This window comes from Anser anser, assembly GCF_964211835.1.
Source record: "Anser anser genome assembly, chromosome: Z".
Lineage (NCBI taxonomy): Eukaryota > Metazoa > Chordata > Aves > Anseriformes > Anatidae > Anser > Anser anser.
Genome location: NC_139723.1, coordinates 26,629,496 through 26,656,950, shown reverse-complemented (window position 1 = coordinate 26,656,950; position 27,455 = coordinate 26,629,496). Strand labels below are relative to the sequence as shown.

Below are 27,455 nucleotides of genomic sequence, written 5' to 3'. Positions count from 1 at the left end.
TGACGCACAGTGTAGTGATAGATTTAGTTAGTTTTCAGGCCTAGCTAAAAGTGCCTCAGGCTATTACAATTCTAGTCAATCATGCAATTTGTTAGTATCAAAAAGATTGGAATGGTGATTCTGTCAAAAAGATGCCCCAGAGAATGCCATAGCTGCATGCAGCAAATAGCAAGAGATTTGGCAACTCAGATGCAGTATTATGTATTTACACAGCCTGTGTAAAGCTAGAGGGCTAATTCAAAGCCCTCCAGATTCCCTCCAGAGACAATCTCAGCAATTTTTGAAGTGTTAATTGACTTGGAGGAACAGGAAGTAATTCACAAATGCAATTCAATAACTCACCAACATAGTAGGTTATAAAAGGCAGATGTCTTACAGAGATTAACAGTGACTGTTATGTTTAAACAAAGTAACTCCATTGTCTTCACCAGTGGTGGCATCCTACTTACAAACAGCAGCAGCCACCGGAAGCAGGATGAAGTAGTTTTCTGTAATAAATATATCCTGCAGATCTTCAGCTATCTCCTGGCATGAGGAGAATCAACTGCAAGTTGATCTTAATCATTAGGGAATTCATGTATGTAGTTTTTCAGTAGAAAAAGCTTTTGTATAACACTTCTCATGATTACTAATACCTCCGACATTTTTCAGATGTGTCAAAACATTACCCTTAATTCTAGTAAATTTTCAATTCTGATTAATTGCAGTGTGTTTATCTAAATTTGCCAGGGAGTTTCAAATTATTGCAGTACTATCTTTTCCTTCAATGTCTCTTGCTCTTTTTATAATGCCACACATTCCTGCAAAACTACTGCTTTCCTGCCTGAGATGACAGTATTATAGCAAAGATAAAAAGAAACCTAGAAATAATTTAAATCCACTCATAGAGATTTTGTGAGGTTTAGTTAATTAATATTTGTAGAACACTCTGAGATGATCAGGTACCTGGGCACCACAAGATTAATTAAGATTAATTACAATGAAGATTGTTGTGTGCTCCATACCCTAAAGAATTTTGGGATAGTACGGCAAAATACAACAATAGGTCCCCATACAGTAACTCTTTATGGTAATATTTAGAAAAATAAAATGTCAAAATAATATTCCCCTAGTGCACTTTGTAGCACAGTGATTCACTTAGCACCCTTTGTTTTAGAATCTTATAGTCAATACATGTACTGATCAAAACTATCTGCAACTATATCCGGGGAGGTGTTGAGAAAGAGACATCAAAACAAAGACCTGTTAACATGTTTTATAGCTACTGACACCTGTTTTCTTCAGTACAATATTTGGTCATGAAGACACGTGTACACTACTAAAGACTTGCAGGATCTTTTTCTTTCCTTGGCTTCCATTATTGAAAAGTATTGTACTTGGTCTGGGAGAAATATGTACTTGGTATGATAAAAGATGATAAGGAAGTTTCAGTGTACATTTAAAATTTTTATATCTCCTGCTTTTATAGTTGCCTTCATAATATTTATTAGATTTTGAAAGATTTTTTTTTGGGGGGGGGGGGGAGGGAGGGGAGAGAAGGGAAGAAGGGGGGCGTTGGGGGCAGAAATTAAAAATAAATTATGCAAATTAATAAAATTTGTTTTAATACATATGAAAAGAAAACAGTGGTAACTCCTTGGAATGGTATTACAATTCAATGGTGTTCACTGAATATTACTGTATGTAAGAGCATGTTCCAACCCCATTAAAGGAAATGTAGAAATCATTTAAATTATTTAAATGTATTTTACTTTGGATGTTCAGCATTCAAGGTGTAATGGGTTTACAAAAATTTCAGACTTACAACTGAATTGAATTCTCTGACTGAGAACTTCTTTTCCTGTTCCAAAAAGATGATAGTCACAATGGATAAGAAAATACTCTTTGCTTAGTTGGAGACGATTGTGGAAATCCAGTAGCACACCACGTAACTGAGATGATGACCACTTTTTTCATGAAGGAGATGGTCAACTTTGATCAGCTTCATTAACAGTTTCATGGCTGCTACCTGCTTCATTGTTCTGGCAAATTCTAAAAAAAAAAAAAAAAAAAAAAAAAAAGCGTATCATATAGAAACAATTGCTTTCCACTCAGGTCTTCAGTGGCAATCTTCCAATCTATTTTTCAGGCAGACTAAAACTTTGCCTTCATTTCTAGCTGAAGTGCTTGAAAATATTATCATCTTCTGGTCTTTTCCCACCTCGTCCAGCTTTCTATTTCTATTTTCTTTTCTTTCTTTCTTTCTATTTCTATTTTCCTTTCTATTTTCTTTCTATTTTACTTCTACTTTCTACTTCTGTCTCTCATCCATGGGATTAGATCATGTAAGAGCTTCTTGCTCAGCCAAGGCAAAGCTCGCTAGGCTAGTGCAGCCCACCACTATTAACAATTGAAGCAGGTTACCTGGCTTGCCATGGAGCTTGAAAGTTGTGTGTTGGGCTGATCTGTGGTAGGAGGAAGACAGCATGGACAGGGACATTCTATTTCTTTTCTCCAGTTGCTTGCACAATGAACACAGGATTCAACCTGCAAGCACACCACATGATGGTACTGCTTTAAAATTCGTATGAAGCCAGGAGCATCTTCCCTAAATTAACCCTCCTATCTTGCTCTGAACATTTCCAGCCTCTTGAGATACTGTTGTCTCCGAGAAGAGCAAAGAAGGAAGTAAATGATTTTAAAGGGCTTGAAATAACATTTGATATTTCAGTGTTTAAACAAGATTTTTTTTTTCCTTTTTCCTCTTACCCATCTTGTGCTGCAAAAACAGGCATGGGATTCATATGAAACTATTGAATATATCTTTCTTATAAAGTTCCACAATTTGTGAAGTAAAACATGCTGGGAAAAAGATGTTTTCATTTTTCTTCCATGAAACAGAAAATTTAACGGAACAAATATATATATATATATATATTTAATAAGTGTAACTGTAGAATTGCATAAGGGTAAAATAGCAAGGTTATGGGAAAAAAAATAAAAATCCAGCTCCATTAAAAGGATCAAAAATATATCACAAATTACATTTTCAAAATGATAATCATACAGCTAGAAATAGCATTTAAAAACATATTCATAAAGAATAATAGGTCAGCAAAAGCCTACTATTTTTATATACATTCTATGGATTATTCTGCCACAATTATTTGCTGTGAGAGATTGATTTCTCATGGCAAGTACTGTATGTATGTCATTAAAAAATTGAATAACTTGAATAATTTTGTAGCAGAATATATAGATGCTTACTTATATGAGTCAATACCACTTGGAAAAGGGCATTAAGTCTTTGAGTAAAATCCAGAGAGGTAAAATGCTTATTTGCAATGTATTTACAATGAAAGATTTAAGAGAAGATGTTGTGTACCTACTAGAATGGGAAAATAAGATCAATATTTTCACCTTTGCGTCATTTTAATAAACAACTCATTAACTTTGCAGGAACTACAGGAGAAAAATCATAGATGCATTGGTAGCATTCTTAAAGAGGTGTCGATGAAAGAAACAAAAGTTTGCAACTGTTTTTATTTTCTGGTTAGTGAGATGCACTATAATTTTTTAGATTAAAAAAAAAATAATTACAAAAATCATACTAATAGCAATTACTAAGTTTTGCTCTTTTCTGTACTAAATGTTTTTAGAAATGGTTGCCATTTCTATGGCTTACCAATTTATGGCTTTTATTTTTTAACCTATTTTTACAGAACAGTCCTGCCTTTCATAGACATGGGTCGCTCCCAAATATTTTCAGATATCAAAATACAAATTATGTTGTTTGACTGAGATGTCTGATTTATTTGAAATTATTTTTTTGTTTATTAGATGAAGAAGAAGAAGAAGAAGAAGAAGAAGAAGAAGAAGAAGAAGAAGAAGAAGAAGAAGAAGAAGAAAGAAAAAGAAAAAGAAGAAGAAGAAGAAAAAGAAAAAGAAGAAAAAGAAAAAGAAGAAGAAAAAGAAAAAGAAGAAAAAGAAAAAGAAGAAGAAAAAGAAAAGAAAAAGAAAAGAAAAAGAAAAAGAAAAAGAAAAAGAAATGAAAAAGAAAAAGAAAAAGAAAAAAAAGAAAAAGAAAAAGAAAAAGAAAAAGAAAAAGAAAAGAAAAAGAAAAAGAAAAAGAAAAAGAAAAAGAAAAAGAAAAAGAAAAAGAAAAAGAAAAAGAAAAAGAAAAAGAAAAAGAAAAAGAAAAAGAAAAAGAAAAAGAAAAAGAAAAAGAAAAAGAAAAAGAAAAAGAAAAAGAAAAAGAAAAAGAAAAAGAAAAAGAAAAAGAAAAAGAAAAAGAAAAAGAAAAAGAAAAAGAAAAAGAAAAAGAAAAAGAAAAAAAAAGAAAAAAAAAACTTTTGAAGTAATTCTTGTGATGGACAGAGATATTGATATTAACTTCAGACTTTACTGGGCAATGCTGAAAAAGAGCTGAAAAATAATGATGAATTTATGAAGAATACAATGTTTTTAAATCTTGAAATATAGTTTAAATAATCTTTGACTTAAATCCACTTCCAAGAGATATTTACTAAGTGATATTTTTGTACCAGAAAGATAACTTTACAGAAGAGTTATCTGAAGAGGTCAGAGCTTAGTTTTTGAGAAGTGAAAGCTTAGGTTCATGATGCAGTTCTAAGACCTTGCAGGTCTATATAGAAATTGATTCTATACTTTTTTGATACAATATTTTCTGAAATGTTATTTGCATCTTATAAGAAGTTCCCAGAAAAATCATTTGGAAACAGTGAATTTGATTGGGGTAAAGACTACTTTGTCTGATCCTCATTTCTATATTTTCTGTAGTAGCCTACTGTGTTTCAATTCTAGACTTCAATAATTCAAGTAAACAGTAAGTAACAAAATTCAATCCCCCTCCATTTTTTTTTCCTTTTTATTTTTTTCCTTTTTTTTTTTTTTCCTTCTGTAGTCCCTAACTGGCAATTTACCGCGTATTTCAATAGTGCATGATTTTTCACAAATTTCATTAGATTGCTCATTTTTCAGCTCTCAAAACAATTTAACATAACCTCTTTCATGCAGAGAATAACATATTCATATTATTTGATTTTTGATGAAACCAAATGACCCTTTAAATTTGCAATAGAGTTCTTTAATTTTGCATGAGTTTCTTTACTGCTGTTCATTTAATTCTGTTTCCATTAACCATCTGCAAGTATTTGACTCTATGACAATTATTCAGCTGTGCCACATCATGACTGACATATTTTATAAATGTTTAAAAGAAAAAGAGAGCAAGAAAGGGAGGAAAAAGCCCTATATTCAAACAAAAAAGTCACAGTTCAGAATCCTGTATTTTCCATACAGCTGAAGCATCTGAATAGTAATTATTGGTCCAATTGTAAATCCAACCTAATTGCATTTTGTCTTTCTTTCTGACAAGCACTTCGTGATGATGATGGTTACTCCCACTAAAAGCTGTTCACTCCATTGATGTTTCCCCACATTGATAGCCAGGGGGCCCTGCAGATAAAAAGACTAACAAGACTATGCAGACAAAAAGCTTTATTTATTTATTTATTTATTTATTTATTCATTTGTCTATCTATTTATTTATTTATTCTATTTCCACTAATTCAACCATGATTTTTCAAATGAGAAAAAATGCCTGTGTATTCAAGTGAGAAAGACTCTCGGTTTAGATGCCTATCAACTCCCAGCCTGCCCTCCACATGGGCGGAATTGAACTGGTGTTCTTTAGAAAGTGCTTTAATTAACAAACATAACTGAGAGGCCAAGCCAGGGTAATCACTGCTGATTAACTAGGCGACTTCTCTGCACAAATTAAGAAAGCTTCCTTTCCTAAAAAATAAATAAATAAAATAAAATAAAATAAAATAAAATAAAATAAAATAAAATAATAAAATAAAATAAAATAAAATAAAATAAAATAAAATAAAATAAAATAAAATAAAATAAAATAAAATATAATATAATATAATATAATATAATATAATATAATATAATATAATATAATATAATATAATAAAATAGTGCCTTCAATTCAAAAGAATCTCAGTGATTGTTTTAATGGCTTGCATTACTAAAATGTTTACCCATATTAATTTATTCTTAATTTTTGCATGTTTATTAATGAGTTTGCTAGAAATGGTAGGCAAGTCAAGGGGCCCGGGGAGGAGAGTTAACATATTTGCATCCGTCTACATAATTCAGAGGAATCCATTAAGTTAGACTTTCCTTGCAAACTTAAATCCACATGTGGAACCAAATGACTGCAGAATTAGAAGGCTTCTTCTTATGCCTTTTACATTTTTGTCTGGGTTTTAAAAGTGTGATGAAAGTTCTAACAGAAACTCAGAACTTACGCTGTTTGCAAGGACAAATTGAACATTAGACATTATAAGAAATAAATAATAATGAAGTCAAAGAATAAAGGACAAAATAGAGATAAATTCTTTGGCATATTCTGTTTGATGAGTATTTTTGGTTTGGCATAAATGGGCATACAAAAATAAGAATGTCTTCAGAAGACTTCTTTGCAGTAATTTGGATTAGTTTGCTACAATTCAAAGAAAAATCAGGCACTGAATGGTCCTTTACATTACCTAGAGTTCCCAGCTGAAATAAGAAGCCATGCCAAAGATGATAGATCAAAACCTTTCGTTCTCTTTACTAGGGGAGAAAAGAGAAATCTTTGTGGGTTGGGGGGGGGGGGGGGGGGCAGGGGCTAAGAAAATTAAATAAAGTTTGAATGTTGTCCAAACTGAAGACATCTGAAAAAGTAGGACTGTCACTCCCTGTCAGTTTACATCATCTTTGTATTATGAATTTAGTAAGTGCTCTTAGAGCTCACGTTGAAAGAAAACCAAATACTATATTTGGTGTGGAGTGAATTAATTTGTACTTCATGCAGACAAAAAATAAATAAATAAAAATAAATAAATAAATCAACATTTGTATTGTATGCATCATCTCCATTTAGCTAATTTGCTTATATAGGATGCTTTTTTTTTTTTTTTTTCCCCAGAGATCAATGTAATATTAACCCAAGATTTTACATGGAAAATAGCTTTAGTTTTCTATAATTACCTGATTATGTCATAAAGATATAAAAGATTACAGTTGGATTTTCTCACTATGCCCTATGCCATTGGCTCCTTCTTTAGACTGTGATAAGGTATAAAAATAGAAATGAGAACAGTACTCTGCATTTGTAAATTGTTTATCTTTTCATTTTTAAATGAAATATTCAAAAGAGCTGTCAACCTTATAGAAGTTATAATGCAATAGTCAATCAATTACTGTTTTAGAGACTGTAAATTTTGACAGGCATAACACTAAACCCACTCGATATGCATTCAAAAGCATATATGTATGACTTCAACTTTTTGCATAGAATATTTAAAAATATTATAATAATCTACCCGTGAAAATGACTGGAACCGAATGTGGGATGCCTACAGGTGGTTAATAGGAGATGTTAACTTTTGAGACTAATCTTCATAAAACAGTTTCAGTTTGTCTTGCTCCTCTTATGTCTTCGTTCTCTTCAGTGTAATTATCTGTACACTTAAATGGTTGTTCTTTCCATTAGGAAAAACATTTTTTTTCCCTCTCCAAATCTGCCAAGTTTGCAATGCTGCATTTAAGGCTGCAGAATAAAAGTTGCCGTTCAACAGCAGTTATGTGAAGTTTTTACTGGATGTGTGTACGTTTTAAGAAGTATTCTGTAATCAATATATTTTATCTCATTTAGAAACAGGACTCTCTATTAATTCTGCCTCTATAAGTAATTTGTTAACCCATTAAAATCTTGGAAACTGCTTGCACTGCATCTCTAAACATCTAAAACTATATTTACAAAGTTTAAAAAAATTAAACTGATAATCACTTTACGTTAATTTTTTATAGATAAAAGGCATCTAGAAATTGTATATTTGCCACCTCCATCTTTGCTGACTCTTAAATTAATTCTATTTTTCTTTATAAGGACATTTTAATTTCTGGGCACACCTGAAGATAGCATCATCATCATTTTCTAAAAATTATAGTCATGAAAGTCCTATGTCTGTGTCAGAAGTCCTACATTAAAATGCTAAATGCTTTTTATATACTATGTTTATTTTAATATGAATTTTTAAAACACGATTTCATCTCTTCAGATATCTCTCTCTCAGATTCTCTGTTGTGTGATTTATGAGGTTACTTTACAGAAAATGAGAACACCTTCAAAGATTTAACAAAAGCAAATATGAAACATATGGAAAATTTATATGGCATTCCTCAAAATGCTTGAATGTTTTCCCATTCATATTTTATTTTCCCAAATTTTCTCTTGAAAATTTAAGCAGAGCTTGAAATGTCTAGACGAAAAATTTCTAAGACATGATTCTGCCTGAGATATGAATACCTCATTTTTTTTCCACCTTGACACCATACACATCTCTACACTCATCTATATGCATTTGCTTCTTATATACCAGGAAAAGTAATTAAAAATAAAAAAAAATAAAAGAATAAAATTAAGAATAATTTAAATTCTTCTAAACAGCTTCATTCAGTTATATTCTGATTTTCATGAGATTTCATATGAAGACTTAATTGAACAAGTTATTTTTGTACAACCAGTTCAGTAAAAACTACACAGATTTCAGAAATAAAGGTAATAAAAATCCACTGTATTATTGTAAGATCATTTGATCAAGTGCATTTATATTAAATCTATCGATAACATGACATTTGTCACAGGGACAGAGAAGCTGCCAACCATAACAATATTAACTCAATGAATGTGTGTTATTAGAGTAATCCAATCATGTCAGGAAGGCCACGCAATATTTGATGCAGAATTGCAAAGGGACACTGCAAATTCAAGTCTTCAGTTCTGTTCAGGGCACAACAGAAAGATTATTTCTCATTGCAAGCTCTTCTTTGACAGTTACTGTGGATGATTAGATGGCAACTTAAGAAGAAGCACTTCTAAGTTCATCAAAAATACATAGAGAAAAAGACACAGCCATCAAAAAATTAATAGAGTCTGAGTTTTAAATAGAAATCATTATAAAAGTGAGTATATGTGAATGTTTGGTATATAAGCAATTTTTTTAGCTTCATGGAGTGAGTGAAAAAAAGTAAGAACATCATGTTTCAGATACTTTAAGGTTTACTTTTTGAGCTAGCAAAGGAACAATTAGGAATGAAGACATTACAAAAATGTTAAAGTGAATAAATTTTCATATTTTATGATTTTGTGACGTTTTCACTTGCATTGAATGGAATTCTTCATCTCTGAAGATGTTCCTCTGCAAGTAAGGAAAATTTGCTTTAACTGATTGTGTCTGATTTCTAAGAAGGTTTCTTTTTTTTTACAATTGTAATTAATTTCTTATTAAAATCAACAACATTTTTATATGTTTGTTTTTTTTTTTTTTTTAATGTTTCACTCAATTTCAGTACCATTAAGGTACTGCAACTAAATTGAAGTGGTACAAATTAGTATCAAAAGCAAATTTAGCTCTATCTGCTTAATGCCTTGCAGTCTGGTAATATTATATATGAAAAGAAACAGTTTGGGAAAGTAAGAAATAATTTGATTTCATGTTTAGATCTGTTATTCTCTCTCTCTCTCTCCCTCTCTCTCTCTCTTCCTGTAACCTGTTTTATACTAGCTTTATGTAATCCACCATGTTTCTGCACTTTAACAAGTAGAGTTTGCAGCACAAGTAAAGTAAATAATCTCTTTTAAAAAGACTGCTAGCAACCACTATCAAGAACACCAGCTTATTCCTTCTTCTATTCCTTAAGGTAAGCACAGGAAAAAGGCTGATAGTTTGAGAAAAGTCATTGTAATTGCTCATAAGAGATTCAAAAACAAAATTGGTCAAAATAATTGAAGCAGAAACCTAAACATGTTGGAATACAAAAAGATTCACAAAATGTCTGTGAAAGTAGAAGCACCAGGAGAAGCAAAATAGGAAAAGAACAAAATTTTGGGCCCCTCGCTACAAGAAGGACATGGAGGTGGTTGAGAGAGTCCAGAGAAGGGCAACGAAGCTGTTGAGGGGTCTGGAGAACAAGTCTTACGAGGAGCGGCTGAGGGAGCTGGGGTTGTTTAGCCTCGAGAAGAGGAGGCTCAGGGGAGACCTCATCGCTCTCTATAGGTACCTTAAAGGAGGCTGTAGCGAGGTGGGGGTTGGTCTATTCTCCCACGTGCCTGGTTGCGCCAAGGGAGGTTTATGTTAGGAAGAACTTCTTTACTGAAAGTGTTGTTAGGCATTGGAATGGGCTGCCCAGGGAGGTGGTTGAGTCACCATCCCTGGAGGTCTTTAAAAGACGTTTAGATGTAGCCCTTAGTGATAGGGTTTAGTGGAGGACTTGTTAGTGTTAGGGCAGAGGTTGGACTAGATGATCTTGGAGGTCTCTTCCAACCTAGATGATTCTGGGATTCTGTGAAAATGGGTAATGTTAAACTTCAAAATCTAGATGCAAAGCTTAGGATAGAATTAGGTGTGTTGCTGGAAATAAAAACAATAATAATAATAAAAAAGTCTAAAATGACTTGAAGAAATAAAGGAATAAAAATTTGAGAACTCAGGAGAATTTAAAGATTAATAAGATTTGTGACGGGGTTTACAACAAACAGTGCAGTCATATATGAATGGAATGGGTAGTGACTAACAGTGTGAATGTCATATTAATTGTTTAAATGCAAAAGAAGTATGATTTATTTGGCCTGCAGTCGTGAACACTTTAGGATTAGAAAGTTTAAGGCTACTTCCATTATTCTGTCACTATAGTTTTGCACTCTCTGTTTTGTACTAAGCAGGATCTCTTCCTTTCTGATGGGGCTGAATACCTTGGTGGTTATGGTAAGCCATGATTTTGAACATCCTGCTGAACCACCGTAACTTCTAATTTGCAGAGGCTGAGACTGCCCCATCTTTTTGGTTCATGACCCACAGGTAGTATTATGCAGCTACCAACAGAACCTTACAGCCTTCCCTGGGAATACTTGGCAGCCTAGCATAAAGCTACATGAAAGTCTAAACAGAAGTTTTGTACTCCTTGGATTTAAAGAAAAGCTGAGGTTGTAGAGTCTGCTCGCTGCCCTTATGACACAACTACTTGTCTTGGAAAGGAGATTTCTTGTGAAGAAGTTATGAAGTAGCAGCTGGATGGCTGCTTTTTATCACATAGTAGCCTTGAGGCAAGATTCCAATAAAAAGCTGTAGCTACCAGACGCTGAAAGAAAGAAAAAATGACAGAAGTAAAGAGAGCTGCCAAATTCTAAAGCTTCATTCTTTGCAGTGACGATTGATAAGACATCACCACTATGCTTGTATTATATTTCTTTTTTAAATGCAGTCTAGATTTGTTAAACCATGGGACATGCTGCTACAAATACAGTCTCTTCTGAGACTGAATAGGGATGGTGGAGAGCAAAGGATAAAAGGCCCACATTCAGGTACATTTTTGTAGTGTTTGTTTATAGAGCATGCTATTTGCTGTAGAGGTAGTTGGGTTGGGGGGCTGTGAAAAGAAGAATGAAAAAAAAAAGCCACTGAAAAAAATCACAATAAGAAGTGGACAGGAAGGAACATGGGAAAGAATCAGAAAAATGCAGACTCTTTGTGGGTTGTATTCCTATTAAAGGTTGATATTAGTAGGAAACAAACAAAACAAAAACAAAAACAAAAACAAAACTTGGCTTAGACAAAAATCAAGGGGTTTTGTTTGTTTGTTTTTCTTTCCAAAGTATATTAAATTTAGGTAATCAGCAACGTGCAGCATTGTCATTGTATTAAAGACCCTATCATGATATGTAACTGCCTGATTATATTTTTTTTATGTTTTTCATGACAAATGTATTTAATTTTATTGCCTAAGTCACTGTAGTTAGTGACCTTACATTTTTCAACAGCTAAATTCATTCTTTAACTTAACCATAACATTCTTGCAATGGGCAATTATTCTTTTAAGAAACATCTTCTTATTCAGAGAAAAACTGGAGTGATTTTGAAAAAAAAAAAATATATATATATAAAATTATTTATTTTCTAATAGAACAGACACCAGATACCACAGAGACAGAACTAGTCCTGAAAGTCCCAGACAGTCCTGACTAGTCCCAGAACACCTGTCCATCACTTACCACATTTTGTCTGGACATTAGTATCAGCTCTAAGTAACTACACTCACATTTGATTACACCAGAACGTAACATCGTTTTCAATTTTCAGTTTAGGGACTGTTTTCCTGCTAAATTAAGGAATAACTTGACACTGTTTGTGATGAGAATTTTTGGATTCTGATCTAGAAATTTAATGCATTAGGATGAGGAGACTTAAATTCATTTTTATCACATATGATCACATTTAGAGATTAAGTGTATTCCACTGGCGTCACACTAAATACTTTTTTCTCTTATCACACACAAGCACATTATGTGATACTATTCATAAAGGAATCATGCTCTTTTTCAAAACTGGATACCAGTTGTACTTTCCTATTCCAATGGGAGGTGTGTTCTTCAAGTATGCAGTTCTGATGACTACAAACTTTCATAAAATACCCAGACTACTTTTATTAATAGTCACATAATCACAGAATCATCTAGGTTGGAAGAGACCTCCAAGATCACCTAGTCTAACCTCTGACCTAACACTAACAAGTCCTTCACTAAACCATATCACTAAGCTCAACGTCTAAACGTCTTTTAAAGATCTCCAGGGATGGTGACTCAACCACTTCCCTGGGCAGCCCATTCCAATGCATAACAACCCTTTCAGTAAAGAAGTTCTTCCTAATATCCAACCTAAACCTCCCCTGGTGCAACTTCAGCCCAATCCCCCTCGTCCTGTCAACAGGCACGTGGGAGAATAGACCAAGCCCCACCTCTCTATAGCCTCCTTTAAGGTACCTATAGAGAGCAATAAGGTCCCCCCGAGACTCCTCTTCTCCAGGCTGGATTATCCCAGCTCCCTCAGCTGCTCCTCATAAGACTTGTTCTCCAGACCCCTCACAAGCTTCATCGCCCTTCTCTGGACTCTCTCGACCACCTCCATGTCCTTCTTGTAGCGAGGGGCCCAAAACTGAACACAGTACTTGAAGTGCGGCCTCACCAGAGCCAAGTACAGGGGGACAATCACTTCCTTAGACCTGCTGGCCACACTGCTTCTTATACAACCCAGGATGCTGTTGGCCTTCTTGGCCACCTGAGCACACTGCTGGCTCATATTCAGCTGACTATCAACAAATACTCCCAGGTCGGTCTCTGCCAGGCAGCTTTCCAACCACTCATCTCCCTGCCAGTAGCTCTGCTTGGGGTTGTTGTGCCCCAGGTGCAGGACCTGGAACTTGGCCTTGTTGAACTTCATACAGTTGGCCTCAGCCCATTGGTCCAGCCTATCCAGACCCTCCTGCAGAGCCTTCCTACCCTCAAGCAGATCGACACACGCACCTAACTTGGTGTTGTCTGCAAACTTACTGAGGGTGCACTCGATCCCCTCATACAGATCATCGATAAAGATATTGAAGAGGACTGGCCCCAGTACTGAGCCCTGGGGGATGCCACTAGTGACCGGCCTCCAATTGGATTTGACTCCATTCACCACAACTCTTTGGGCCTGGCTATCCAGCCAGTTTTTAACCCAGCAAAGTGTACGCCACTCCAAGCCACGAGCAACCAGTTTTTTGAGGAGAATGTTGCGGGAAACGGTGTCAACAGCCTTACTGAAATCAAGGTAGACCACATCCACAGACTTTCCCTCATCCACTAAGTGTGTCACTTTGTCATAGAAGGAGATCAGGTTCGTCAAGCAGGACCTGCCCCTTCTGGGCATGGGCAGACCCATGTTGACTGGGCCTGATCGTCTGGTTGCCCTGCCAGTGCTGCGTGTTCACACTCAAGATAATCTGCTCCATGAGTTTCCCTGGCACTGAGGTCAAACTAACAGGCCTATTGTTCCCCGGGTCTACCCTCCGGCCCTTCTTGTAGATGGGCGTCATGTTTGCTATCCGCTAGTCGACTGGGACCTCCCCTGATAGCCTGGACTGCCGATAAATGATGGAAAGTGGCTTGGCAAGCTCCTCCGCCCATTTTCTCATTACCCTCGGGTGGATCTCATCCGGCCCCAGCGACCTGCATAAATTCAAGTGCTGTAGCAGGTCACCAACCATTTCTTCGTGGATAGTGAGGGCCATAATCTGCTCCCCATCCCCTTCCACCAGCTCAGGGTACTGGGTATCCACTGAACAACTGGTTTTGCCACTAAAGACTGAGGCAAAGAAGACACTAAAAACCTCAACCTTTTCCTCATCTCCTGTAACTAAGTTTCCCCCCACATCCAGTAAAGGACAGAGATTCGCCTTCGTCCTCCTTTTTGTGTTGATGTATTTGTCAAAACATTTTCTGTTATCTTTAACAGTAGTAGCCAGATTGAGCTCCAGATGAGCTTTGGCCTTTCTAAATTTTGCCCCTCCACAGCCTCGCAATATTCTTATAGTCCTCCTGAGTGGCCTGCCCTCTTTTCCAAAAATTATAAACCCTCTTTTTTCTCCTAAGCTCGAGCCACAACTCTCTGTTCAGCCAGGCCGGTCTTCTTCTGCGACGGCTCGTCTTCGGGCACGTGGAGACAGACTGCTCCTGAGCCATTAAGGTTTCCTTCTTGAAGAGTGCCCAGCCTTCCTGGACTCCTCTGCCCTTCAGGACTGCCTCCCAAGGGACTTTGCCAACCAGTGTTCTGAACAGCTCAAAGTCAGCCCTCCGGAAGTCCAAGACAGCAGTCTTACTGATCCCCTTCCTGGCTTTGCCAAGAATAGAAAACTCTACTATTTCGTGGTCACTCTGCCAAAGACAGCTCCCGACCACCACATCTCCCACCAGTCCTTCTCTGTTTGTGAACAGAAGGTCCAGTGGGGCACCTCCCCTGGTAGGCTCTCTAACCAGCTGCGTCAGGAAGCTATCTTCCACACTCTCCAGAAACCTCCTAGACTGCTTTCTCTGGGCTGTGTTGTGCTTCCAGGATATGTCTGGGAAGTTGAAGTCCCCCACGAGAACAAGACCTGATGATTTTACAGCTTCTGCCAGCTGCCTGTAGAACTCTTCATCCGTCTCCTCATCCTGGATTGGCGGTCTATAACAGACCCCCACCAGGATGCTTGCCTTGTTGGCCTTCCCTCTGATCCTAACCCACAGGGACTCAACCTTATAATTCCCAGACTCAGGTTCCTCAACATCAAAACACTCTCTAATATAGAGAGCCACACCACCACCCTTTCTGTGCTGTCTGTCCCTTCTGAAGAGCCTATAGCTAGACATTGCAGCACTCCAGTCATGAGAGTGGTCCCACCACGTTTCCGTGATGGCAACCAAGTCATAGCCTGCCTGCTGCACGATGGCTTCCAGCTCATCTTTTTTGTTACCCAAGCTGCGTGCATTAGTGTAGATGCACTTCAGTTGGGCCATTGCCTTCTCCCCCGGCTTTGCCATTGTTCCCCCTGGCACACCTCTAACAAGCCTTATTTCAGCCCCGTCCCCCTTCTTACCTAGCTCCAAGCCCTCTCTATGAGCCCTGCCAGCTCTTGGGCTAGGATCCATTTTCCCCTTAGAGATAAGTGGGACTTGTCTGCGGCCATAAGGCCGGGTGCCGAGTAAAGCACCCCATGGTCAAAAAAAAAACAAAATTTCTCTGTTGGCACCAACCTCTGAGCCACGTGTTAATCAGGTGGATTTTCTGTGTCCTCTCTGTACCCCTCCCTGCCACTGTAGGGATGGACGAAAACACCACCTGTACTCCCACTCCATCCACTAACCATCCCAGTCCCCTAAACTAACTGTCCCAGTCCCCTAAACCATCCCTATAGTCATGCTGTATCCATTTTTTCCTTTGCCAAAGTTATCTTTTAGTTTATATAGTCTGGCAAGATCTGTTAAGACAGAATAACGAGCCTGTATTATCTTAAATTTTCTTTCTTCTTCTTGAAGCAATAAATAAGTGTAGCCTGTTTTATATTTTCTCGTCATGTCGTTCCCTCACCTCCTCCTTCCCCATGATCAATTTATTATGATTTTTTACTCGTAAACCTGTGATTTCATCTGCCAGTTCCTAAAAAGCAGAATTACATACTTTGAGTTTGAATCTACTAATATCATGCAGTTTGGCTCACCCTCTTTATTTTTTTTTTCTTATTTAATCATTATTTCCCATTAAAACAATTTCCTTTGTCTCAGTGTTCGACATCACTGTCATTCTTGATAACAAAGCAGAATGTTCATATACCTACGAAACTTTGAATGCAGTTAATTAAGAATCACTTTTTCATTATCATTTTTTCCCTTTTTTTCTTCTCCTTATAATTGAAGATTAGCCAAAATATTACCTCTGGTAAGGTTTTAGTTTTACTTTTAGCAAATCTCCCTTTAATCCAATATTTGGATTTTAGATTTATTTACTTCATGATGAGTCCACAAGTCCTTTCAGTTCTCTTACTTGACATATTTTTTCTTAACCTTTTCAGTGAGGTGTTAATTTTGATAGCTAAGTCATTCTGTTTATTTATTTATTTATTTTCCTTCTTTTTGTTTATATTACATTTTCCAGAATTCTGAACTCCTAATTTCAGGAATGCAAAGCATCCTTTACATTCCATTCTAAATAATTCCATTCATATGACTAGATACCTCCTTAAAATCCTATTAAATAAATTACAAAAAACAACACAAAATACAGTTTTGTTATTTTTTAAATTGATCTGAATATATTTAATTTGTAATTAATTTAATTATATTTATTATTAATTTTATACATTTTAAATATACTTAATTGTAATTAATATAATTTAAATCAATTCAAGGTCTTTTGGACTAAGGTTGTTTTCCACCAAAAACAACTCATGGTTATTCAAAGAAAATATATATATATGTATATATATAATTTCTTATAAGAAAATGGCAATACACCATTAATTTTTATTTAGAGGTAAAAAAGATAATTATATTCATCTTGGAAGATGTTCAATAAATAAATTTATCTCTTGTTATAACCAAGATTCTTTGATCTTTGAAATGTATTTATTAATACATTTGCTTTGTAAACAACATTCTCTCTCCCATAATAAAACAATTCAAATTGTCACTCATTATGTCACATAAATTTCTTCTTAATTTCACATCTGATGCATAGATAAGTAGCCAACTACCAGCTCTGCTCTTAAGACTGTATATCACATTCTTTCCTGAAAATCTTTTTACCTAATAAATAAATAAATAAATAAATATACATGAATTTAAAATTTTCTGTGTTATGCTTTCTTTTTCCTTTAAAGTCTAATACACATTCCCGTATACTAACACAGTATTAATAATAATGATATGGCAATATGGTGTTGGTGTTGTTATCTAAACACTTAGAACACTGCACAATTTTATTTCTGCTCTGAACTTAGATCTGTGATATTTTTAAAACATATTTTTAGATTAGATTTTAGATTAGAAACTTTTCACATTCATGAAATACAGCATAGACAGTGATACTGAACTGGCTAATCTTACAATATTTATGGCTTTCAAAGGAATTCACTTTCTGTCAAAGTAAGATCATTTCTGCCTCTTTTCTCAGTATAAAAATGAGCTGATTTCAAGGAGGAAACATCCTGCAGTTGCCATGGCCATTTCACGCCTCTAAATTGTATTTGGATAAGAAATTGGCTGGATGGTCATATTCAAAGAGTTGCAGTCAATGAATCAATGTCAATGTGGAGACCAGTAACAAGTGGCATTCCTCAGGGGCCAGCCTTGGGACCAGCAGTGTTTAACATCTTTGTCAGTGACATGGACAATGGGATAGAGAGCACACTCAGAAAGTTTGTTGATGGCACCAAGCTGTGTTGTGTGGCCAACGCACTGGAAGGTAGGGTTGCCAACCAGTGGGACCTCAACAGCCTTGAGAGATGGGCCTGTGTGAACCTCATGAAGTTCAAAAAGGGCAAGTGCAAGGTTCTGCACCTGGCTGGAGCAATCACAAATACAAATACAGTCTGAGCACAGATTGAGAGCAGCCCTGAGGAGAGGGTATTGGTTTATGAGAAGGTTTATGAGAGGGTGTTGGTTTATGAGAAATTCAACATGAACCAGCAATGTTTGTTTCCAGCCTAGAAATACCACTGTGTCGTGGGCTGCATCAAAAGAAGTGTAGCTAGCAATGTAAGAGAGGTTATTCTCCCCCTCTTTTCATCATTCATGAGACCCCACCTAGAGTACAGAGTTCAGCTCTGGGGTACCCAACATAAGAAAGACGTGGACCTGTTGAAGTGAGTCCAGTGGAGAGCCACTAGGATGATCACAGGTCTTGAGCATGCTCCCATGAAGACAGGCTGAGAGAGTTACCATTGTTCAGTCCAGAAAAGAGAGGACTCCAGGGACACCTTTTTCCTACCTAATGGGGACATGCAGGAAAGCTGGAGAGGACTCTCTCAGGAAGTGTAGTGATAGGACAAGGGATTACAGTTTTAAACTAAAAAACAGGTAAATTTAGCTTAGATATTTGAAAGAAATTCTTTACAGTGAGGTTGATGAGGCACTGGAACATGTTGCCAGATGGATGCCCCTCCCCGGAAGTGTTCAAGACCAGGTTGAAAGGGTTTTTGAGCAACCTGGACTAGTCCCTGGCCATGGCAGGGCATTTAGACCTAGATGATCTTTAAGGTCCTTTCCAACCCAAACCATTCTATAATTCTTTTTGATTACTTTATAAATGAACTACTGCTTTTTTATTGTTGTTGTTTTTGTTGTTGTTGTTGTTTTTTCACATAAATAAAATAACATTGACATAAAAACATGTTATTAAAAGAGGTTTTTTTTGAAGTTTAATTTTGTACATATGTACATCGCAAAATATATTGCTTTCAAACTGTGAGTAAAAATGGCAAAGTTCTTAGGCAACACCTCTAAATTTTCAAATCTAGGACTCCTTTCTTTGATCACTTGTTCTTTGGGTCAGACTGAAGATTTTGTTATACAATCTACTTGTAAGTATAAGAAGAGGTAAGTAAGGAAAACATTTATGTATAGGCTTGAAACATTTTAATGAAGCTATTAACGTCAGTTTGAATGCACAGAAGTTTAAAGTTCAGAACAAATTAAAATGCTTTTCAGAAATGGGCTATGTTGTTTGTATAAATACTATAAAGTTTTTAATTTAATTAAAGAAAATATTTTGTCTTTTTCAGTCTAAAGGAACTGGAGATAGAAATTGAACATGCATATATGTACAAATAAATAGCACTCAGTGTCAGTAGTATTTATTTTTCTAAACTGTAGGTTTTCAAAAATCCTTTGTAATGCAGTATGTCCTAGATAACCTCACCTAATATTTATATTTTATATTTCTGAAAGAAAGAAATTGGAACAAAAACAAAACAAAATAAAACAAAACAAAACAAAAAAAATATTTTAGTAATTCTCTTGTCAGAGAGTAAGATGAAATGAAATGGCTTATAGAATATAGACCAGTTCTCTTGGTCTATATATTTTGTATCTAAAGTGGTAGCAGGAAATAGTGTATATTACAATAACTTTGAAAAACAATCTTCCACATCCAAACAAACTGTCACGCCAACTGAATAAGCAAGTTTACCTGTGGTTTTGTACAGAAAAAAAGGTATAATTTTAAAAGAAAATGAGGATGCATGAGTCATGAAAAGGATTATTACTGTTCAAACAGTGTCATGGGAATGGATTATCAAACTGGCAAGTTATTTTCTGCCTTCCTTCGTGTCTTAGAATCATAGAACCATAGAATCACAGAACCACAGAATCATAGGATCATAGAATGGTTTGTGTTGGAAGGGACCTTAAAGGTATCTACTTTCAAATTCTCTGCATGGCAGAGATCCATTCTCCCAGATCAGGTTGTTCTAAGCCCCATCCAACCTGCCTTGAACACTTCCAGGTGTGGGACAACTTATTTTGGTAACATGTTCCAGTGCCTCACCACCCCCTTTTTTTTTTTTTTTTCCTCTACTATTTCTTCCTAATTAATAATCTAAATATACTTTATTCTAGTTTAAAGCCATTACTCCTTGTACTCCCACTAAACATCCTGATTAAGATCTTCTTTATAAAGTGCATTATATATTACCATATACCCTACTATATTACTATAACACTAGATCTACTATACTCGTCTGTGGGCATGTATAGCCCAAGTATGTTTTGATTTTTCCAGATGCTCAGAGACAACTGGTAACTTAATGAAACAAAATGTTTCCCAGTGCTCTGTCTTATGTATTTTCATTTTGTGTTGTGCTTGCCATGGGGTATGGTGAAGAGAGACCTGACAGTCCTTGGAACATTGCCCTGTGCTGCAGAGCATGAATTTGTGTGTATGTTCATACATGTGCATGAACATACACACAAACACACGTTTGGACATCTAAAGGAATTTGTCTTAACCATGTCGTCAGTAACATCTAACATTTCTGTCTGTGAATGAAGACTAAGAAAGTATTATTCTGGATCACTAATTCATATGGTTGTTTTTTTAGGCCACTTTTCTGTGTAAGTATATTATTGTGATAAACTGAAGTGGGTGGTAAAGAAAATAGATTGCTGCTGCACAGACAGAATGAAATGAAATGAAGTATGTAAATTCAAAATGAATGCATGTGTTGGGTCTGTCTGGGATGGAGTCACCTTTCCCTGCAGCAGCCCACACAGTGCTATGCTCTGCACTCGTAGCTGGAACAGCACTGGTATCACTCCAGTGTTGTGTTTATTGCTGCATGTGGTGATTTTACTTGGGTGGGCAGCTGAGCTCCACCACAACCACTCTCTCACTCCCCCTCCTCAAAGATGGGTGGGGAGAAAATACGATGAAAAGCACTCAGGGGTTGAGATAAGGACAGGGAGATAGTACAGTAATTATTGTGACGGGCAAAACAGACTCAGCATAGGGAGATAGTAAGATTTATTGCCTATTACTAACAAGCTAGAGAAGTGAGAAACAAAGGAAAGAAACCAAAAACACCTTCCCCACCATCCACCCTCTTCCACCTCCTCCCCCTGAGCAGTGCAGGTAAACAGGGGAATGGGGGTTATGGTTAGTCTATAGCGCTTCTTCTCCGCCACTCCTTCTCGGTCACTCTCGTCCCCTGTGTTGCGGGGTCCCTCCCACAGGATACGGTCCTTGCCGAACTGATCCAGCGTGGGCTGCCTACAGGAAGCAGCTCTTCAAGAACTGCTCCAGATATGAGTCCGCACCATGGGGTCCATCTCTCAGGAGCAAACTGCTCCAACCTGGATCCCTCAAGGGCAGCAGCTCCTGCCAGGTCACCTGCTCCTGTGTGGTCTCCTCTCCACAGGCTATAGGTCCGGCCCGGAATCTGCTCCAGCAAGGGTCTTCCACAGGCTGCAGTCTCCGTCGGTGCAGGTCCACCTGCTCCACTGTGGTCTCCTCCACGGGTTGCAGGGTGGAACCCTGCTCTACCGTGGTACTCCATGGGCTGCAGGGGGACAACCTGCTTCACCATGGTCCTCACCACAGGCTGCAGGGGACTTCTGCTCCTGCACCTGGAGCACCTCTCCCCCTCCTTCTTCACTGACCTTGGCACCTGCAAGGCTGTTCCTCACTCCTCTCACTCTCCCAGCTGCTGTGTGGCGCAGCGTTTTTTTTTTTTTTTTTTTTTTTCCCCTGTCTTAAATATGCTCTCACAGAGGCGCAAAAAAACATCACTTATTGGCTCAGCTCTGGTCAGCAGTGGGGCCCTGACCAAACATGGGGCAGCTTCTAGATCCTTCTCACAGAAGCCACCCCTATGGCCCCCTGCTACCAAAACCTTGCCACGTAAACCCACTACACTGCATAGTGCTGGCACAGAATCAGGACTCCCTCCAAGACCCAAAGAGCCAGCAGGCTGGGGGTGGGCAAGTGATGGGGAGGGGACATCGCCAGGGCAGCTGACCTACACCAACCAAAGGGATATTCCATAACACCTGATGTCACACTCAGCAATAAAAGGCGGGGGCTCTCTTGGGGCATGGGGCAGTCCTCCTGAAGAACTGGTACGCATTTTGAGGCCCTGCTTCCTAGTATGTGGCCAAACATCACTCGTTGATGGGAAGTAGACAATAACTTTTTTTTTTTTTTTTTTTTTCCTTTTCCTTTCTCTCTGTGCTTCTGCATGGCCTTGTTGGTTCCTTTGTTTCTTTTTCTCCCCATTCCCTTTCCCTTTTATTAAATCATTCTCGTCTCAAACCTCAAGCTCTTTGTGTTGTATTTTCTCCCCCTTCCTCTTTGAGAAGGGGTGGAGTGAGAGAGCGGTTGTGGTGGAGTTCAGTTACCCACTCGAGTAAAACCACCACGATGCAAAATTCCAGTACAATGTTAGTTCTCATTTAATCATTTGAAAGGAAACAAAACATTTTTTTTTTGAAATACATTTTTTTTTTTTTAAAGCCAATCAAAGACACAAACAACAACAAAAAATATGTTTCTGGAAGATTTACTGAAACTTCATATTCAAAATATAATTTCTTAAGTATAAATATAAATATATATATAATTGGCATTAGTCAACACTCTGCTTTCTGACCTATCAGTTTACAAAATAAATATGTAAGGAAATAGTCAGCTTGTTTATATTAGCAAGCACTAGATATAGGCAACTTTAAGAAGCATTTTTACACAAGTCCATGTTACAATATTTTAAGTATGCATTTTAATTTTACTCAGTTAAGTATTATGCTAAGAATAATAAGAATTCTTATAAATTTTAATAGAAATCTCTTGTTTTTAGCTATTTATCTTGTTGAAAGTAAGAATCTTTCTACTAAAGATATACGTGAATTATCAAAACTTAAATTTCTGCAGCACAAAGTACTGCATACTGTTCTATATGTTTTTGTATCTTCCCCAAATTCATTGTTTTGTGGATGATACTATTAAGAGAACTAACCTAATATTTTTGATCTTTTTTTTTCTTGCAATTTTTGATCTAAAATATTTGCAAGAAATAGTGACTTTTGAAAGAAATTAATCAAAGGTCTTTTCCTAAGCATAACCTAAATGGTTTTCTAGTCAATCTATATTTTACTTCATGAAGTCTGTGACTGGGTTAGAAACAGTTATAAAACTTGGGAAAGAGATTCTTTGGGGTGTATTCTACAGTAAGTACAGCCCCAGTGTTACAGGACTTTACCGTATAAGGTTTACCTCAAAATATTGACCTAATCTGCCTGCAGAAACACAGGTATTCAGTAACAACCTCTGTGCATCCAAATTTATGGATGTCCATTCACTGGTTTCTCTTTAGAATTCCTTCAAGTTGACTTGGGTCAAGCAGACCCAACAAGTATGTTCAGCAGTTGAGTTTTGAGGATTTCATGAGTTTTAGAACATTTCCCACGGCACCTGCTATGTGAACAGTAATATTTTGGCATTTCATGTGATCATCCCTTCTTGACTCTTACTCCATTGTACACCTTCTTGGAGCACTTTCAATCTCTCTCTTTTTTTTTTTTTTTTTTAAAAAAAAAAGAAAGAAAAAAAAAAAAAAGAGGTACATTTTCCAGTATTATCCTTCTCCTACTTTTTTTTTTTTTTTTTTGCTTTAAAATTTTCCTCTCTATTGTATGATGTACAATATACACTCTATTTCAGTGACATACCATAACTCGGTTATGGTGCTCAGTAACAGTGATTCCAGTGACATAGATTCTCAGTGATTCCAGTGACAATGACATAACATAACAAGCACAGAAGTTTTGAGAATCTTTAACTGTTTAAATTGTTCATCTAACTCTTAGCTCTCACAAACTGTTTGCTGCAGCTCTATGAAATAGTTCAGTGTAACAAAGGACAAACCACTGACCAAAATGAATCAAATTCCCATAAGCTATGGAATGCATCACTGTGATTTAGTTTAGCTGCTAATTGTTAACAACAACAACAACAAAATATTGATTGGAAAAGTTGCTGATATAGAGCCAACCTCAGTAATTGTCAGCTTTTAACACAATTTAAGTGTCTGATCATTCCTTTTTAACTCTGAAGTACCAACTACGACAAATTAAAATTTGTTTGGCTTAATAAAATGTTTCTGTATAGTAAGTGTCACTTAGGAAATTAGTTTTAATTTCCCTTTGTGGCTAATTAACTGTTAGAATCACATCTCTTTTTAAGCATATAATTAATGTTTCTAATCAAATATTTTTTCAGTGGATCTGCAGTTGATACTGTGGGCTGTGAAGATATTCTGGACTTAGTCATCAAATATTATTCTTGTCCTTCATGGACAGCTTTAACAAAATCAATTGCTTGCCGAATTATACTCATGATAATTCAATATGCAAATTGTCTGAAGGATGAAAAGATCATGGAGGCATTTTGGTTCTCTTTTTTTTTTTTTTCTTTTTTTTTTTTTTCCTGATTTAAGAAAATTAGGTAAATGCAATTGTATACAGTCAACACAGCTTAGCAAGCTTAGTAAATATAACCAAGGATAAAAATCAAAGATACGACAGGGATTTGTCTTTCCTATTTCTTCAAAGTGCATTCAGAAACTTTCTGTATCAGTTAAACAAATGAATAAATGTTTGCTTCATAGTGATTTAAATTTAATACCTTGTAGTACCTTGTTGTGTCTTCCAATCGGTGGTTGGAAGTCCTAGAAACAAGAATATAAAGGAAATAACAATTTAATACAGTTTAGTTGATTGATTTGCATTGCCTCATATGTCTTTACTAAAATGGGTCTAGTTAAAACAGACTCTTCTTCAGAACCAGCTCTAAAGAGTATTTCAAAACCACTGTGTTGCCATTATATTGGGACATACAAAAAAATCTATAGAGATAGGAACCATTTTCAGATTTGGGGTTAAGATATTTATCTTACATATATATAAAGTCTTCCATCTCCATGGATACCAAAATCTCCTGCTAAGATCAGAATTCAGCTGTGGAGATCAACAGCATAGTCTAATTGCTGATACTTTTATCTTTGCTAAATGGCCTCTTCCTTCGAAGTAATTGCCTTGCTGGTAATGAGGCTGCTTGAGTAATAAATTGTTTCTCCATATGAAAAAGAGTATTCGAATATTAGAATCTAATTGAGCTCTTTACCTGTCAAAAATTACAGAGGAACTTAGACCGGTATGATGTTAATTTTGAAAATGGAATCTGACAAAAATGTTAAAATCTAACACTGATTTTACAGAAAATCAGAACATCTTATTTTAAAAATTAGAACATCAGAAAATCAGAACATCGTGTTTTCCAGAACATCTTGACAGGTTTCCAGAAACCTTTATTGATTCTGCCTTTTTTATTCTTTAATTAAAGGATGATGGAAATTCTGGTCATGTTTCTGGACATTCGAATGTTATTATCCCACACAAGTGCTTTGTTCTTTACAGACTTCCCTGCAAGGATCTAAGAGTAAACATGTTTCCAAGGCAAAAATCGAGCACAAAAAGCAAGCAACCAAACAAAACCTAAATATAATCACCTTCGTAAGGCATAAAGGAGCACTAAAAAGCACAGGTATATGTATTTTTTTCTTTAGAGTTAAGCTTCAAATCTAGATCAGTACTGAATTCCTACTGACTTTACTTACCTGATACAAGGGACAATTTCTTAGGAAAAAGTGTAGTCCTCTTCTTCTTTGTTTTCTATAATAAAAATAAAACTTTTATCAAGTTTAAATGAAATCGTAATAAGTGGTAAGTTCAGTACCCCACAGTATATTTTGCAGGGTATAGTGCAAACATTAATATTTTGTAGCTCACTTATTTTAGGTTTCTCAAAGTCATTTATTGACAGAGTACATTTACTTTTTAATCCAGATCTAGAAATGAATCATTGCTTACCTGGAATCTGTGATCTCCTTTTATAAATCTTACAAGAATATATTATCACAACTGCTGTAAAATGCTTTGAGTTTGTGGAAAAAAAGGTCTGGGTAAAAATTGTATTGCTTACCCATTTGTTCATTATATAGTCTATATTTGTGCCCACTTCTCAGCTCTTCTTATAAGCTTGACCTTTATTTGACCTTTACTCTTGGGACAGTTAAGACAAGTTGACTGTAAAATGAGCTGAGAACAATTAAATTGATAAAAAGTTAATACAAATATAAGACAGGCACCACATAGTGACAGTGCTTTTGTCAATACTTAAGTGTTCAGAAAACATTAATATATTCATATGTTCTTTAAAAGATATTGTTACTGCAAGTTTAAAAAATTAGGAAGATATTTACCATACACTTAAAGGTATCAATCCAGTCCTGTTTTCTGGCAAACATTTTTTTTTTTTTTAATATTAAAATTGATTATAAAGTGACATTTTGAACATCACCCATTAAGACAAAACAAAACAAAACAAAAGAATGTAAAAATGTAAACAAACTATTTATACATGATATTTATTTCTGTATCTATATTTATCATCTATATCTATCTGTTCAAACCTCAGTACCTGGAAAAGTTGTGGAGAGGAATATCCTTGGGAATATGAAAAATCAGTTAAAGCACAAAGCTATTATTGGACAGAGTAAATACGAGTTCATGAAGGGAAAGTCCTTAGTAATTTGATCTCCTTCTACAATATGGTCACACATTTAGTGGATGACTACACTAAATGGTACAACACTAGTGGGACTATATCTGTAGCTGGTGGCTGGTCACCTGCAGTGTTGCCCAGGGCTCAGTTCTAGTGCCAGTCCTGTTCAACATTTTTATCAATGACATGGATGCAGGAGTTGAATTCATTCTTAGCAAGTTTGCTGGTGATACTAAACTGTGAGGTGTTGTTGACTCTCTCAAGGGACAAGGAACCTTACAGAGGGATCTAGTTAGACTGAAGCATATAAATAGACTGAAACAATGGCATGAAGTAAAACAAAGATATATGCCAGATTCTGCACCTAGAATGAAGCAATGCTGGTCACAGATACAGAGTGGGAAATATGTGGCTGGAGCGCAGATTTGCAGAAAGGGATCATGTAATCATAGAATCACAGAATGTCATGAGTTGGAAGGGACCAACAAGGATACTTGAGTCCAACTCCTGGCCTCATGCAAGACCACCCAAAAATCAAACCCTGTGACTGAGAGCATTGTCCAAATGCTTCTTGAACTATGACAGGCTTGGTGCTGTGACTTCTCTGGGGAGCCCATTCCAATGCCTGTCCACCTCAGTGAAGAACCTATTTCTAACATCCAAACTTATCCTCTCCTGACGCAGTTTTGTGCCATTCCCTCGGGTCCTGTCTCTGATCACAAGAGAGCAGAAATCATAAAATCATAGAATATCCCGAGTTGGAAGGGACCCACGGGGATCATCGAGTCCAACCCGAGATCAGCACATCCCACTCCAATCCCCCTCACATGTAATCTGTAGATCACAATGAAGTGCTCCTCTGTCACCTAGGTTAACAAACCAGATGACTTTAGCCACTCCTCATGTCTTTCCCTCTTGACCTTTCACTATTTTGTTGACCTG

At 36.2% G+C, this 27,455-nt stretch overlaps 1 long non-coding RNA gene across 1 annotated transcript; it reads right to left on the bottom strand.

Annotated features, from left to right (window-relative positions):
- Window positions 1–1,534: 1,534 nt before the first annotated feature.
- LOC310890269 lies at window positions 1,535–25,683 on the bottom strand. The gene is made up of 4 exons (XR_014577148.1): window positions 25,567–25,683; window positions 24,576–24,618; window positions 2,404–2,526; window positions 1,535–2,031 (listed from the first exon to the last, which is right to left on the bottom strand). It is a non-coding gene; the product is annotated as an uncharacterized lncRNA (long non-coding RNA).
- Window positions 25,684–27,455: the final 1,772 nt, after the last annotated feature.